Below are 12,340 nucleotides of genomic sequence, written 5' to 3' on the forward strand. Positions count from 1 at the left end.
CCTAGTTAGAAGCCGACCTCTGGGATGATCTCCCTCTCACTCACCCAACCATAGAATTGGTTTTGGTTGAATGCTAAGATAAATTTGTACTCATTGAAGTTTGAGCATGAGGAACCAGAGGTTGGTTCTTTGGTCTTTCTATTCTTTGAGGTTGAGGATCTTGGTGGTACAATTGGGTGGAGAGAGAGAGAGTGTTTGAGGGTTTTGAGATATTAATGGAGTGTTGCAAGGGAACACAAGCAAAATAAAGTTTTCCCCCAACACCAAACTTAGCACTTGATTGTCCCAATCAAGTAAAAAAATAGAGAGAAAGGGGATGAAAATAAGAACGAGAAAAGAGAAAGAAGGGTCTGTGTGAGTTTCTTTTGTGTATGGAATGGGTTCTGAAGTGGGAGTGAATTGGAAGGTGAGGGGATTTATAGGAGTTAAAGGTGTGGTTTGAATGGTGGGAAAAGAAGGGAATTCAATGTTTTCCCACTTGAGGAGTAGCGCCTAGCGTGGGAAGAGGTGCCAATCCTTATCCCACTGTACCCTCTGCATATGTTGAGTTCCAAAGTGTAAGTACACTTTGACCTCCTTGTTATCTATCAAGTGGGCCCCATTCAATCTCCTGAAAAAAAAAAGAAACCGAAAACCCATCAGTAATGACAAAATAATCCTCCACATTCCTTTTCAATGCTAGTGAATGGAGTTGCAACTGATGGGTGTCCCTTAGGACACCAAACTTAATTCATTTGCATCTCAATAAATTGGGTTCATCATTGGGTTTTTAATGTGTTCATGGGGAAGAAGCAATTCTGATCTTTTCACATTCTTTGCTTTTAATCTCCCCTGAACACATTAAAATTCTCATTCAAGCATCCACCAATATATTAAATGCTTTCAAATTGAGTGGTATTGGGCTTGCTAAGTGATTCTCGTATGGTGGTGGCCACACCAAACTTAATCTCTGGGCTTACTCTTCAAAATTTAATTTATCTAAATGGTTGTAAGCCTAGATCAAGTTGGTGAGTGCCCACACCAAACTTAGCTTTTTAGCTAGTTCTTAGCCCAATCACTCATCATCATTAGTAAATGCTTTCATCCAGCTGCACTTCCAAAAAAATAGGAGACAAATTAACTCATAAAGCTACCCTAACTATCAAAACTGAAATTAACTTCCTAAGCTAATATTCACAATCTACTTCTAATAAAGCAATAAATCAAAAGGATATAAAGTGTTGGGGTGCCTCCCAACTAGCGCTTCTTTATCGTCACTAGCTTGACGTTCTTACTTTTTTAGTTGAGGTGGTAGCTCACTCTCCTTTTATCCAGTGAGTACCCCAGGTAATGCTTGAGTCTATGGCCATTTGCAGTGAAGGTTATCTGTGTTTTGTCCTCCATGAGTTCCACTTGACCATAGGGGTACACTTTGATGATGGTGAAGGGTCCAGACCATCTAGACTTAAGCATCCCAGGGAAGAACCTAAGTCTAGAATTGTACAATAACACCTTTTGTCCTTCAGTGAACTCTCTCCTTGCTATCTTTTGATCATGCCATCCTTTTGTATTCTTTTTGTAGATCTTTGCATTCTCATATGCTTAGTTCCTATATTCTTCCAGCTCGTTGAGTTGCCTTAGCCTCTTTTCTCCAACAGCTTGCTCGTTAAAGTTCAGTAGTTTTAGAGCCCAGAAGGCTCTATGCTCAAGTTCAACAGGAAAGTGGCAAGCCTTGCCAAATACCAGTTGGTATGGTGACTGATGAGCGGATAATTTATACGCTTTTTGGCATTGTTTTTAGTATGCTTTTAGTATGTTTTAGTTAGTTTTTATTATATTTTTATTAGTTTTTATTTAAAATTCACTTTTCTAGACTTTACTATGAGTTTGTGTGTTTTTCTGTGATTTTAGGTATTTTCTGGCTGAAATTGAGGGACCTGAGCAAAAATCTGATTCAGAGGCTGAAAAGGGCTGCAGATGCTGTTGGATTCTGACCTCCCTACACTCGAAGTGAATTTTCTGGAGCTACAGAAGCCCAATTGGCGCGATCTCAATTGCGTTGGAAAGTAGACATCCAGGGCTTTCCAGAAATATATAATAGTTCATACTTTGTCCGAGATTTGATGGCCCAAACAGGCGTTCCAAGTCAGCTTCAGAATTCCCAGCGTTAAACGCCGGAACTGGCACAAAAGTGGGAGTTAAACGCCTAAACTGGCACAAAAACTGGTGTTTAACTCCAAGAAAAGTCTCTACACATGGAAGCTTCAATGTTCAGCCCAAGCACACACCAAGTGGGCCGGAAGTGGATTTTTACGTCATTTACTCATTTTTGTAAACCCTAGGCTACTAGTTCTCTATAAATAGGACCTTTTGCTATTGTATTTGGAGAATGAGAGGAATCTTTCAATCTTCGATCATCTTTTGATCATGTTTTTATGATTGAACCCTCTTTGGGAGGCTGGCCATTCGGCCATGCCTAGACCTTGTTCTTATGTATTTTCAACGGTGGAGTTTCTACACACCATAGATTAAGGTGTGGAGCTCTGCTGTACCTCGAGTATTAATGTAATTACTATTGTTCTTCTATTCAATTCAGCTTATTCTTGTTCTAAGATATCACTTGTTCCTCAACTTGATGAATGTGATGACCCGTGACACTCATCATCATTCTCACCTATGAACGTGTGCCTGACAACCACCTCCGTTCTACCTTAGATTGAGTGGATATCTCTTGGATTCCTTAATCAGAATCTTCGTGGTATAAGCTAAAATCCATTGGCGGCCATTCTTGAGAATGCGGAAGGTCTAAACCTTGTCTGTGGTATTCTGAGTAGGATTCAGGGATTGAATGACTGTGACGAGCTTCAAACTCGCGATTGTGGGGCGTTAGTGACAGATACAAAAGAATCACTGGATTCTATTCCGACACGATCGAGAACCGACAGATGAATAGCCGTGCTGTGACAGAGCGCGTTGAACATTTTCACTGAGAGGACGGGACTGTAGCCATTGACAACGGTGATGCCCAACATACAGCTTGCCATGGAAAGGAGTAAGAAGGATTGGATGAAGACAGTAGGAAAGCAGAGAGACTGAAGGGACAAAGCATCTCCATACGCTTATCTGAAATTCTCACCAATGAATTACATAAGTATCTCTATCTTTATTTTATGTTTTATTCATCTTTTAATTATCAATCCTCCATAACCATTTGAATCCGCCTAATTGAGATTTACAAGATGACCATAGCTTGCTTCATACCAACAATCTCCGTGGGATCGACCCTTACTCGTATAAGGTTTATTACTTGGACGACCCAGTGCACTTGTTGGTTAGTTGTGTGAATTTGTGATAAAGAGTTGAGATTGCAATTGAGCGTACCATGTTGATGGCACCATTGATTATCACAATTTCGTGCACCAAGTTTTTGGTGCCGTTGCCGGGGATTGTTTGAGTTTGGACAACTGACGGTTCATTTTGTTGCTTAGATTAGTTTATTTTATTTTATGTTTAAGCTTTTCACTTTTCGAAAATTTTTCAAAAATACAAAAAAATATTTCTATTTTATTCTTCAGAGTTTTTAAGAATGGATTCTAGAGTTTCATGATGATTTGTTGAAGTATGGCTGGCTGTGAAGTGATGAGCGGATAATTTGTACGCTTTTTGGCATTGTTTTTAGTATGTTTTTAGTATGATCTAGTTAGTTTTTAGTATATTTTTATTAGTTTTTAGTTAAAATTCACTTTTCTGGACTTTACTATGAGTTTGTGTGTTTTTCTGTGATTTCAGGTATTTTCTGGCTGAAATTGAGGGACCTGAGCAAAAATCTGATTCAGAGACTAAAAAGGACTACAGATGCTGTTGGATTCTGACCTCCCTGTACTCGAAGTGGATTTTCTGGAGCTACAGAAGCCCAATTGGGGCGCTCTCAACGGCGTTGGAAAGTAGACATCCTGGGCTTTCCAGCAATATATAATAGTCCATACTTTGCCCAAGATTTGATGGCCCAAACCGGCGTTCAAAGTCACCCTCAGAATTTCCAGCGTTAAACGCCGGAACTGGCACCAAAATGGGAGTTAAACGCCCAAACTGGCACTAAAGCTGGCGTTTAACTCCAGAAGGAGTCTCCAGACGAAAATGCTTCATTGCTCAGCCCAAGCACACACCAAGTGGGCCCGGAAGTGGATTTTTATGTCATTTACTCATCTCTGTAAACCCTAGGCTACTAGTTCTCTATAAGTAGGACCTTTTACTATTGGAATCTTCGAATGATTGGGATTTCTTTTGATCCTTTGATCATCTTTGGACATCTAGTTCTTAGATCATTGGGAGGCTGGCCATTTGGCCATGCCTAGACCTTGTTCTTATGTATTTTCAACGGTGGAGTTTCTACACACCATAGATTAAGGTGTGGAGCTCTGCTGTACCTCGAGTATTAATGCAATTACTATTGTTCTTCTATTCAATTCCGCTTGTTCTTATTCTAAGATATCACTTGTTCTTCAACTTGATGAATGTGATGATCCGTGACACTCATCATCATTCTCACCTATGAACGTGTGACTGACAACCACCTCCGTTCTACCTTAGACTGGGTGAATATCTCTTGGATTCTTTAACCGGAATCTTCGTGGTATAGGCTAGAACTGATGGCGGCATTCAAGAGAATCCGGAAGGTCTAACCTTGTCTGTGGTATTCTGAGTAGGATTCAATGATTGAATGACTGTGACGTGCTTCAAACTCCTGAGGGCGGGGCGTTAGTGACAGACGCAAAAGAATCACTGGATTCTATTCCGGCCTGATCGAGAACCGACAGATGGATAGCCGTGCCGTGACAGGGTGCGTTGAACATTTCCACTGAGAGGATGGGAGGTAGCCACTGACAACGGTGAAACCCTTGCTTAAGCTTGCCATGGAAAGGAGTAGGAAGGATTGGATGAAGACAGTAGGAAAACAGAGAGACGGAAGGGACAAGCATCTTCATACGCTTATCTGAAATTCCTACCAATGAATTACATAAGTATCTCTATCTTTATCTTTATGTTTTATTTGTTTATCACCATACCCATTTGAGTTTGCCTGACTAAGATTTACAAGGTGACCATAGCTTGCTTCATACCAACAATCTCTGTGGGATCGACCCTTACTCGCGTAAGGTTTATTACTTGGACGACCCAGTACACTTGCTGGTTAGTTGTGCGAAGTTGTAGTGATCACAATTTCGCGCTACCATGAAGCCATGTCTAATCTTTTGGATTGAGGTTTCAACTTATCATCACAAGAGCTTGTTGATTTCTATCAATTTTGCTGTTGTGAGCAATGATCTGCTAAAGCTTGGCTGGCCATTGGCCATGTCTAGTATTTTGGACCGGAGCTTTCACTGAAAGCTTGGCTGGCTGTGAAGCCATGTCTAATTCCTGGACCGGAGTTTTAGACTAGCATTGCAATGATTCTTGGAATTCTCATTAAGAATTTTGAACCCTTGTTTTTCTTTTCCACTCAATTTTCAAAAAAGCACAAAAAAAATTTATAAAATCTTAAAATCAAAAATATTTTTATGTTTCTTGTTTGAGTCTAGTGTCTAATTTTAAGTTTGGTGTCAATTGCATGTCTTTATTCTTCTAATTTTCAAAAATTACATGCATTATGTTCTTCGTTGATCTTCAAGTTGTTCTTGATAATTTCCTTGCTCTGATCTTTAAATTCTCTTGTCTTGAGTGTTTTGTTGTTTCTCATATGCATTCTCAATTTGTTAGTGTCAATAGTATACAAACTTCTAAGTTTGGTGTCTTGCATGCATTGTTTATTTGATCTTAGTGGCATTTTGATTATTCATCATCATTAAAATATTTTTATGTTTTCAAAAATATTTTTATGTTTCTTGTTTGAGTCTAGTGTCTAATTTTAAGTTTGGTGTCAATTGCATGTCTTTATTCTTCTAATTTTCGAAAATTACATGCATTATGTTCTTCATTGATCTTCAAGTTGTTCTTGATGATTTTCTTGCTCTGATTTTTAAATTCTCTTGTCTTGAGTGTTTTGTTGTTTCTCATATGCATTCTCAATTTGTTAGTGTCAATAGTATACAAGCTTCTAAGTTTGGTGTCTTGCATGCATTGTTTATTTGATCTTAGTGGCATTTTGATTATTCCTCATCATTAAAAATTCAAAAATTTTTTTTTTATTTGTGTCCTTTCAAGTCAATAATACAGAGAATTGAAGATTCAGAACATGCAGCGGAGGAATTACACAGAAAAAGCTAGGCATTCAAAATGCCCAGTGAAGAAGGAAAACTGGTGTTTAAACGCCAGCCAGGGTACCTGGCTGGGCGTTTAACGCCCAAAGGGTAGCATTTTGGGCGTTAAACGCCAGAATGGATACCATTCTGGGCGTTTAACGCCAGGATGATACAAGAGGGAAGATTTTGTTTTTAATTCAATTTTTTTTTCAAGTTTTCATAATTTTTCAAAATCAAATCTTTTTCAAACCATATCTTTTTAATCATATATTTTCAAAATCAATTTCTTTCCATTCTCAAAAATACTTGCCTACAATTAATAATTTGATTCAACATTTCAAGTATGTTGCCTTTTCTGTTGAGAAAGGTTTAATGTTTGAATCATATCCTTTAAATTTCTTGTTAGCCAAATCATTAATTTTAAAAATCAAATCTTTTTAAATTGTTTCTCAATCATATCTTTTCAATCATATCTTTTTAAAACCATAACTCTTCAATCATATCTTCTTAATCACATCTTTTTCCAAATAATTTTCAATCTTTTTTTATTTCTAATTTCAAAATCTTTTTCAAAAATCACTTTATTTCTTTCCCAACTTTAATTTTCGAAAATCATTCTTCAATTTTTCAAAAATTTCTTCAAAATCTTTTAATTTATTTTCGAAAATTCTTCCCCTCTTCTCACATCCTTCTATTTAAGGACTAACACTCCTCCACTATCAACAATTTGAACTCTATCTCTCTTGATAAGTTCGAATTCTTCTTCTTCTACCTCCTCCTTCTATTCTTCTTTTCCTCTGACATCTCAAGGAATCTATATACTGTGACATAGAGAATTCCATATTTTCTTGTTCTCTTCTCTTTCATATGAGCAGGAGCAAAGACAAAAGCATTCTTGTTGAGGCTGACCCTGAACCTGAAAGGACCTTGAAGCGAAAGCTAAGAGAAGCTAAAGCACTACTCTCTGTAGAGGACCTAACAGAAATCTTCAAACAAGAAAAGGACATGGCAGCCGAAAACAACAACAATGCCAACAATGCAAGGAAGGTGCTGGGTGACTTTACTGCACCTACTCCCGACTTCTATGGGAGAAGCATCTCTATCCCTGCCATTGGAGCAAATAACTTTGAGCTTAAGCCTCAATTAGTTTTTCTAATGCAACAGAATTGCATGTTCCATGGACTTCCATTGGAAGATCCTCATCAGTTTTTAGCTGAATTCCTGCAAATCTGTGACACTGTCAAGACCAATGGGGTTGACCCTAAGGTCTACAGACTTATGCTATTCCCTTTTGCTGTAAGAGACAGAGCTAGGATATGGTTAGACTCACAGCCTAAAGAAAGCCTAAACTCTTGGGAAAAACTAGTCAATGCCTTCTTGGCAAAGTTCTTTCCACCTCAAAAATTGAGTAAGCTTAGAGTGGAAGTCCAAACCTTTAGACAGAAGGAAGGTGAATCCCTCTATGAAGCTTGGGAAAGATACAAATAATTGATCAGAAAGTGTCCTTCTGACATGCTTTCTGAATGGAGCATCATAGGTATCTTCTATGATGGTCTGTCTAAACTGTCCAAGATGTCATTGGACAGCCCTGCTGGAGGATCTCTTCATCTGAAGAAGACGCCTGCAGAAGCTCAAGAACTCATTGAAATTGTTGCAAATAACTAATTCATGTACACTTCAGAAAGGAATCCTGTGAACAATGGGACGAATCAGAAGAAAGGAGTTCTTGAGATTGATACTCTAAATACCATATTGGCTCAGAACAAAATATTGACTCAGCAAGTCAATATGATTTCTCAAAGTTTGTCTGGAATGCAAGCTGCACCAGGCAGTACTAAGGACGCTTCATCTGAAGAAGAAGCTTATGATCCTGAGAACCCATCAATGGAAGAGGTGAATTACATGGGAGAACCCTATGGAAACACCTATAATCCTTCATGGAGAAATCATCCAAATCTCTCATAGAAGGATCAACAGAGACCTCAACAAGGTTTCAACAACAATAATGGTGGAAGAAACAGGTTTAGCAATGGCAAGCCTTTTCCATCATCTTCTCAGCAACAGACAGAGAATTCTAAGCAGAGCCACTCTGACTTAGCAACCATGGTCTCTGATCTAATCAAAACCACTCAAAGTTTCATGACTGAAACAAGGTCCTCCATTAGAAACTTGGAGGCACAAGTGGGTCAGCTGAGTAAGAAAGTTACTGAACTCCCTCCTAGTACTCTTCCAAGCAATACAGAAGAGAATCCAAAAGGAAAGTGTAAGACCATCAACATGGCCAAATTTGGAGAGGAGAAAGAGGCAGTGATCGCCACTGAGGAAGACCTCAATGGACGTCCACTGGCCTCCAATGAGTTCCCTAATGAGGAACCATGGGAATCTGAGACTCACACTGAGACCATAGAGATTCCATTGGATTTACTTCTGCCATTCATGAGATCTGATGAGTATTCTTCCTCTGAAGAGGATGAAGATGTCACTGAAGAGCAAGTTGCTAAGTACCTTAAAGCAATCAAGAAGCTAAATGACAAGTTATTTGGTAATGAGACTTGGGAGGACGAACCCCTGTTGCTCACCAAAGAACTGAATGACTTGACTAGGCAGAGATTACCTCAAAAGAGACAAGACCCTGGGAAGTTCTCAATACCTTGTACATTACTCACCATGACCTTCGAGAAGGCTCTGTGTGATCTAAGGTCAAGCATAAAACTCATGCCTCTCTCTGTAATGGAGAAGCTAGGGATCTTTGAGGTACAAGCTGCAAGAATCTCACTAGAGATGGCAGACAATTCAAGAAAACAAGCTTATGGACTTGTAGAGGATGTTCTAGTAAAGATTGAAGACCATTACATCCCTGCTGATTTTATAGTCCTAGAGACTGGGAAGTGCATGGATGAATCCATCATCCTTGGCAGACCCTTCCTAGCCACAGCAAAGGCTATGATTGATGTTGACAGAGGAGAATTAATCATTCAAGTGAATGAAGAATCCTTTGTGTTTAAGGCTTAAGGATATCCCTCTGTAACCATGGAGAGGAAGCATAAAAAGCTTCTCTCAAAACAGAGTCAAACAGAGCTCCCACAGTCAAACTCTAAGTTTGGTGTTGGGAGGCCACAACCAAATTCTAAGTTTGGTGTTGAACCCCCACATTCAATCTCTAAGTTTGGTGTTGGGAGGTTCCAACATTACTCTGAACATCTGTGAGGCTCCAGAAGGGCCCACTGTCAAGCTACTGACATTAAAGAAGCGCTTGTTGGGAGGCAACCCAATGTTATATTTATCTATTTTCCATTATTATTTTATGTTTCCTATAGGTTGATGATCATGTGAAGTCACAAAAACAATTGAAAAAGCAAAAATAGAATGAAAAACATAAAGAAAAACAGCACACTTTGGAGGAAAAGCTTGCTGGCATTTAAACGCCAGTAAGGGCAGCAAATGGGCGTTTAACGCCCAATCTGGCACCATTCTGGGCGTTTAACGCCAGAAAGGGGCACCAGACTGGCGTTTAACGCCAGAAAGGGGCACCATACTGGCGTTTAACTCCAGAAAAGGGCAGCAGCCCGGCGTTTAACGCCAGGATTGGCAGAAAGGGCGTTTTACATGCCACTTGGTGCAGGGATGAGCTATCCTTGACACCTCAGGATCTGTGGACCCCACAGGATCCCCACCTACCCCACCACTCTCTCTCTTCTTCACCCATTCACCAATCACCTATCAAATCCCACCATTCTTTTCACTACTCACATCCATCCTTCATAAAACCACACCTACCCCACCATCTAAATTCAAACCACTTTCCCTCCCAAGCCCACCCATAATGGCTGAACCCTACCCCTCTCTCCACCCCTATATAAACCCTTCTTCACTCCTTCATTTTCACATAACCTAAACACTACTTCTCTCCTTGGCTGAACCACAAAGCCCCCTCCATCTCCTCCATTTTCTTCTTCTTCTACTCCTTTCTTTCTTCTTTTGCTCGAGGACGAGCAAACCTTCTAAGTTTGGTATGGTAAAAGCGTTGCTTTTTGTTTTTCCATAACAATTTATGGCACCTAAGGCCGAAGAAACCTCTAGAAAAAGGAAAGGGAAGGCAAAAGCTTCCACCTCCGAGTCATGGGAGATGGAGAGATTCATCTCAAGGGTGCATCAAGACCACTTATATGAAGTTGTGGCCATGAAGAAGGTGATCCCCGAGGTCCCTTTCAAACTCAAAAAGAGTGAATATCCGGAGATCCGACATGAGATCCGAAGAAGAGGTTGGGAAGTTCTTACCAACCCCATTCAATAAGTCGGAATCTTAATGGTTCAAGAGTTCTATGCCAATGCATGGATCACCAAGAACCATGATCAAAGTGTGAACCCGGACCCAAAGAATTGGCTTATAATGGTTCGGGGAAAATGCTTAGATTTTAGTCCGGAAACTGTAAGGTTGGCATTCAACTTGCCCATGATGCAAGGAGATGAACACCCCTACACTAGAAGGGTCAACTTTGATCAAAGGTTAGACCAAGTCCTCAAAGACATTTGTGAAGAGGGCGCTCAATGGAAGAGAGATTCAAAAAGGAAGCTACCGGTCCGAAGCTACTAGAGACCGGGCTATCATGATTCATAGCATCATGATTGGAGAGGAAGTAGAAGTTCATGAGGTTATATCCCAAGAACTTTATTAGGTGGCGGACAAGTCCTCTACCTTGGCAAGGTTAGCCTTCCCTCATCTCATTTGTCACCTCTGTAATTCAGTTGGAATTAACATAGAGGGAGACATCCTCATTGATGAGGACAAGCCCATCACTAAGAAGAGGATGAAGCAAACAAGAGATCCCACTCACGGACATGAGGAAATTCCTCATCATGAAATCCCTGAGATGCCTCAAGGGATGCACTTTCCTCCACAAAACTATTGGAGAAAATCAACACCTCCCTAGGAGAATTGAGTTCCAACATGGGATAACTAAGGATGGAGCACCAAGAACATTCCATCCTCCTCCATGAAATTAGAGAAGATCAAAGAATCATGAGAGAGGAGCAAAAAAGGCAAGGAAGAGACATTGAGGAGCTCAAGCACTCCATAAGATCTTCAAGAGGAAGAACAAGCCGCCATCACTAAGGTGGACCCGTTCTTTAATCTCCTTGTTCTTTATTTTTCTGTTTTTCGAAAATTATGCTTTATGTTTCATTTATGTTTGTGTCTTATGATCATTAGTGTCTTAGTGTCTATGCGTTAAAGTTATGAATGTCCTATGAATCCATCACCTTTCTTAAATGAAAAATGTTCTTAATTGAAAAAGAGAAGAATTGCATGAATTTCAAATTTCATAACAGATTAATTATTTTGATGTGGTGGCAATACTTTTGATTTCTGAATGTATGCTTGAACAGTGCATATGTCTTTTGAATTTGTTGTTCATGAATGTTAAAATTGTTGGCTCTTGAAAGAATGATGAAAAAGGAGACATGTTACTGAGGATCTGAAAAATCATAAAAATGATTATTGAAGCAAGAAAAAGCAATGAATTCAAAAAAAAAGAAAGAAAAAGAGCAAGCAGAAAAATCCAATAGCCCTTTAAACCAAAAGACAAGGATAATAAAAAGGATCCAAGGCTTTGAGCATCAGTGGATAGGAGGGCCTACAGGAATAACATCCTGGCCTAAGCGGCTAAACCAAGCTGTCCCTAACCATGTGCTTGTGGCGTGAAGGTGTCAAATGAAAACTTGAGACTGAGCGGTAAAAGTCTTGATCTGAAGCAAAAAGAGTGTGCTTAAAAACCCTGGACACCTCTAATTGGGGACTCTAGCAAAGCTGAGTCACAATCTGAAAAGGTTCACCATGTTATGTGTATGTGGCATGGATGTATCCGGTGGTAAGACTGGAAAACAGAGTGCTTTGGGCCATGGCCAAGACTCATAAAGTAGCTGTGTTCAAGAATCATCATACTTAACTAGGAGAATCAATAACACTATCTGGATTCTGAGTTCCTATAGAAGCCAATCATTCTGAACTTCAAAGGATAAAGTGAGATGCCAAAACTGTTCAGAAGCAAAAAGCTAAAAGCCCCGCTCATATAATTAATACTGATCTTCAAAGATGCTTTTGGAATTCATTGTATATTCTCTTA

General features: G+C 39.6%; 1 non-coding gene across 1 annotated transcript; it reads right to left on the bottom strand.

Annotated features, from left to right (window-relative positions):
• Window positions 1-7,628: 7,628 nt before the first annotated feature.
• On the bottom strand, window positions 7,629-7,736 carry LOC112713863 (small nucleolar RNA R71). The gene has a single exon (XR_003158824.1). It is a non-coding gene; the product is annotated as a small nucleolar RNA R71 (small nucleolar RNA).
• Window positions 7,737-12,340: the final 4,604 nt, after the last annotated feature.

The sequence above is a fragment of the Arachis hypogaea genome, chromosome 9, assembly GCF_003086295.3.
Source record: "Arachis hypogaea cultivar Tifrunner chromosome 9, arahy.Tifrunner.gnm2.J5K5, whole genome shotgun sequence".
NCBI classification, from domain to species: domain Eukaryota; kingdom Viridiplantae; phylum Streptophyta; class Magnoliopsida; order Fabales; family Fabaceae; genus Arachis; species Arachis hypogaea.